Source organism: Hevea brasiliensis, chromosome 4 (assembly GCF_030052815.1).
Source record: "Hevea brasiliensis isolate MT/VB/25A 57/8 chromosome 4, ASM3005281v1, whole genome shotgun sequence".
Lineage (NCBI taxonomy): Eukaryota > Viridiplantae > Streptophyta > Magnoliopsida > Malpighiales > Euphorbiaceae > Hevea > Hevea brasiliensis.
The window spans coordinates 94,516,445-94,521,233 of record NC_079496.1 but is presented as its reverse complement, the minus strand read 5'-3'; the positions used below and the strand labels follow the sequence as shown (position 1 = coordinate 94,521,233).

At 38.9% G+C, this 4,789-nt stretch overlaps 1 long non-coding RNA gene across 1 annotated transcript; it reads right to left on the bottom strand.

Moving 5' to 3' along the window:
* Positions 1-255: 255 nt before the first annotated feature.
* Positions 256-2,399, bottom strand: LOC131179062 (uncharacterized). Its single transcript, XR_009148065.1, has 2 exons — positions 2,224-2,399; positions 256-585 (listed from the first exon to the last, which is right to left on the bottom strand). It is a non-coding gene; the product is annotated as an uncharacterized LOC131179062 (long non-coding RNA).
* Between the last annotated feature and the right edge of the window lie 2,390 nt (positions 2,400-4,789).

The window sequence follows — 4,789 nt, the reverse complement described above, 5'->3', positions numbered from 1 at the left end:
TGCCACACGGTGTACCGGCACACTCTAATATTCCTCAATTAATTTATATCATACTTTTGCATATAATTTATGAAATACAATTTGTTTAAGCCATTTATCAAAAGTATTATTCATTTAAGGTTCCGAAAATTTTAAAGAAAATCCGGCGGAGTACCGGCTAAAAATGGAGAAAACCGTTCTTCGGAACCTGTTAGAAACACTTCCAATAAACAAATTCATTCATTCTCAACTTCAATATCATCACAAAACTCAATATCAAGGTTTCAACAATTTTTCAGTTTCAGGTTTCAACAACCTTTTCATTTCTCAACATCCATTTCTCATATACAAGCAATAAATACATGCTTAAATCTTGCATTCATAGTCATAACTTTCATTATTTACATAACCATCAAAATATATTACATGAGTTCAAATACATATGAGAAAATACAAATCTGCTACAAAATATCAAAATGACAAAATGACACCTAGTGCCCTACCGATGCACTGCAGGTAGTGAGGTGACACGGACACTGAGCAGAACTGTCAGATGGACTCACCCAGTCTGTGGTCTACTGGGCTCACGATCGGGATCTCCAGTACCTACGCGTGGCAAAAGCAACGCGCTAAGCAATAATGCTTAGTGGTGCAATAATATAATAGAAGAAAATAGCAAGAAAATAAATGTATAGTGAATGTGTATGATTCATTTGTTTAGTATGGTTATATATACATTAATTCAGTAACTTGGTTCATTTCATTCATTTGGTTGCCCAAGTAACCTACACTAGACGACTGGACTGGATAACGGGTAAACTGGCACTGGGTACCTAGTACCTCGGGCCGTCACACCATCGGTCACATATGTATCTCCCGGTGTGCAACAGAACAGCTAACAAGCTGTAAATAATATCAGGCACAAGGCCAAGTCTCAATACAAAGTCAGAATGGCTAAAAGCCATGAAATCACAGAATGGCATTTTTGCCATGTGCAGTACTGCTAACTGAACCCTATTGGCATGCCAAACTATCCAAACCAATCTTGTTAGGTATACTAGGGCATTTGAAACTCTTAAATTTGTCAATTTGTGAATTTCAACTTTTTTTGGTGTCACTATTCATCATTGGTCAACAAAAATGTTGACTTTTAGAATAAAAATGTGTACATCAACTTTGGCACTCCCAACATACCACATTTGGTGTTTAAAACTTGTTGGCATTAAGTGTTTTTGCCATTCCAAAGTGTAACTCAACACAAACAGATTTTTCAGTTTTGGTGAGTCAACTTCACTGTTCCATTGGACACTGTTACTGTTGGAATTTGAGGAAATGTAAAACATGAAAGTTGTTCCTTATTTTGTCTAGTTGAATTTCCTTTTTTGAATCACTCCATTTGGAGTTTTGTAGCTCCAGATATGGCTCAAAAACCCAAGCTGTTCGGATATGCAGTCTGCAGAAATTTACCATATCTACAGTGCATGAACAGTGACTTGAGTCACTTGGTTGAATGGGTTCTGGCCATAATTTGGGGTAGGTTCCTTCATGAAAGTTGTTTGTCTATGTCTTAACTTATTGCTGTAAAAATTTCAGACCAATTGACCAAATCTACAGTGACTTATGGCCAAATGAACAGTTAGGTCAAATTCTGCAGAGGCAGTTTCAGGGTTCCGGATTGTGGCTGAGTTTTGACCCTTTGGCTTTGGTCTTTTGGGCATGGTTTCTTCAGCAAAAATGTGCCATTATAAGCCTAGTTTCATGTCCAATTGGCCAAACATCAATTGGACAAGCACAGCCCAAGTTATGGCAGTGCAAAGGGACTGAAATTTCAGTCCCTATGCTGCTGTCCATAGGGCAGTTTATACTTTCACTTTACCATCCCATTTTTCAGTTCTAATTAGGGTCAACCTACCTAAAATGGTCACTAATCGACCATTAAAAAGTCCTCTAACCATTTCCAAAGCTAAGTCACCATTTCACCTTCCCAAACCCTAATGTTCAACTAAATTTACTCATAAACCTTGTCTAACATACTTAGTTCAATCTTCATGCATTTTAATACCTTAACCATGATTTCCCACCACTCTAAGTTTGTTAAACAATCAAACTCAATCTCCCATAGGGCTGCCAAAAATTGAAAGTGCCCTTAACACATGTAATTTATTTCAATTTCTTAAAATCTCTTTGCTCAAAATGATGTTTTAACTAAAATTAAAAGAGGAAGAACAAAAGTGTAGCACTAACCTTAATTTAGCCAAGTCTCTTTCTTGCCAACTTCAAGATTCTTGCTTCCTTTTTACTTCCAAGCACTCTAGCTAGGGTAGATATTCAGTTTTTATGAAGCTAATTATGGGAAATATGGTGAGATTTTAAGGAAATTTAAGCTTAAAGTGAGTAACAATGGTGGAAGGCTTTGGGAAAGAAAGGGCTCTGGCTGAAATGAGGAAGAAGCTGCTGGAATTTGTGGTTATTTAGTCTTTATTTTGTCTTTTTATTTATTAGTCAATTGATGGCTTAATTTGTGATTGGTCAAAATTTTTAAATGATGTCATTTTTGCTTTATTTTGGATTTTCTTTTTCTTTTCTTTCACTACCCATTTCAAATTTAATTTCTAGCAATGTTTCTTCATATTTTATGTTATATTAATTATTTACTCAACTGGACAAGTCGGCCAAAAATCACCTCGGAAGGCGAAATGACCAAAATGCCCTCCGTTTGGCTTAACGGGTTAAAATTATGCATGTCGATTGAAAAATTTTTCTAGGTATTTTCTTGGCATTCTAATGCCATAGGAACCTCAATAACCCTTCTCTGGAGTCTCAAAAATTATTTTATAATTTTTCCCCCGGGTCTAGGGCTCCTCGTTGCGAGAACCGCAACTTCCCTCCGGTTACCCATCGCTTGGGCACCGGCTCGTTTTACTTGATTGTATTTTATTTCTAAAATTTTTACTAAGTGTTTCTTATTAATATTTGAGTTAATTATGGTTCCTGACTTTAGTTTAATTATTTTTCCGAACGTTCTAGCTGTCCGGACCGACACCGGTCACCGGAACAGTAGGATGTACGGAGTGGTTACCGGGAGGGTGTTACAACTCTTCCCCTCTAATTTAAATTTCGTCCTCGAAATTTACCTGATGCAAACAGTTGAGGGAACTGTTGCCTCATCGTTTCTTCACTTTCCCAAGTTGCCTCCTCGGTGTTGTGGTGCCTCCAAAGCACTTTCACCAATGGAATTTGCTTGTTCCTCAATTCTTTTACTTCCCGAGCCAGGATCCGTAGAGGTTCTTCTTCATATGTCAAATCCGGCTGTATTTCAATTTCTTCTCTAGAGATGACATGTGAAGGGTCTGAGCGGTATCTTCTGAGCATGGACACGTGGAACAAATTGTGGATCTTGTCCAGCTCTGGTGGTAAAGCTAGCCTATAGGCCACTGGATCCACACGTTCAATGACTTCATATGAGCCAATGAACCTAGGGCTCAACTTACCTTTTCTTCCAAACCTCAACACTTTCTTCCATGGTGACACCTTGAGGAACACTTTGTCGCCAACCACATATTCTATTTCTTTTCTCTTCAGGTCGGCATAAGATTTCTGTCTGTCTGAGGCAACCTTCAAGTTGGCTTTGATTATTTTCACTTTTTCCTCAGCCTGTTTCACCAGGTCTGGCCCTACCAGTTTGTCTTCTCCCAATTCAGTCCAGCACACTGGAGTTCTACATTTTCTCCCATACAGTGCTTCATACGGGGCCATTTGGATACTAGCTTGGTAGCTATTGTTGTATGCAAATTCTGCCAGTGGAAGATATCTATCCCAACTTCCCTCAAACTCAATGACACAACTCCTCAGCATATCCTCAAGGACCTGACAAGTATTTCACGTTATTGTTATCATTTCAATTCAATATTTGTATCAATTTCATGGGTTTCAATTGTTTACCTGGATTACTCTTTCTGATTGCCCATCCGTCGAGGATGGAAAGTCAGGTTGAAATGGAGTTGAGTACCCAAGGACTCATGTAACTTCTTCCAATCTCGATGTAAACCTTGGGTCTCGATCGATATGATGGAAAGTGGAATTCCATGCGATCTAACTATCTCACCGATATACACTGCGCTAACTTCTCCAGTGAGTAGTCAGTCCTAACTGGCAGAAAGTGTGCTGACTTTGTCAATCTATCAACTATCACCCATGCTGCATCATGTTTCTTCCGGGTGAGAGGTAGCCCACTTACAAAATCCATGGTGACCCGATCCCATTTCCATTCAGGTATGCGTATAGGCTGTAGCAAACCCGATGGAACTTGATGTTCTGCCTTGACTTGCTGACATGTCAAGCATTTAGTCACATAGTCACCGTTATCTATCTTCATAAAAGGCCACCAATAATGAAGCTTAATTTCATGATTCATCTTTGTACTTCCTGGGTGCATAGCTTTTACACTAGTGTGTGCCTCTTTTAGAATACTAGCTTTCAATTCCCATCATCCTGGTACACACAGTCTTCCTTTGTAATAGACACCCATCGCCTTTCACCCCATAGTCGATTGCTTTTCCTCCGAGATCTTGCTCATAATAGCCATTAACTTTTCATCCGCTTTTGCCCATCTAGTATCTCACAGAGTGTTTGGCCTTACTTACAACTCACCAAAATAGCTCCATCTCGAATCAAGGTTAGACGGGCATTCAATGATCTCAAAGTCGTGATGGACTTTCTGCCAAAGCATCAAGAACTACATTTTCCTTCCCGTGATGGTAGTCAATTACACAATCATAATCCTTCAGAACTCAATCCATCACCTCTGTCT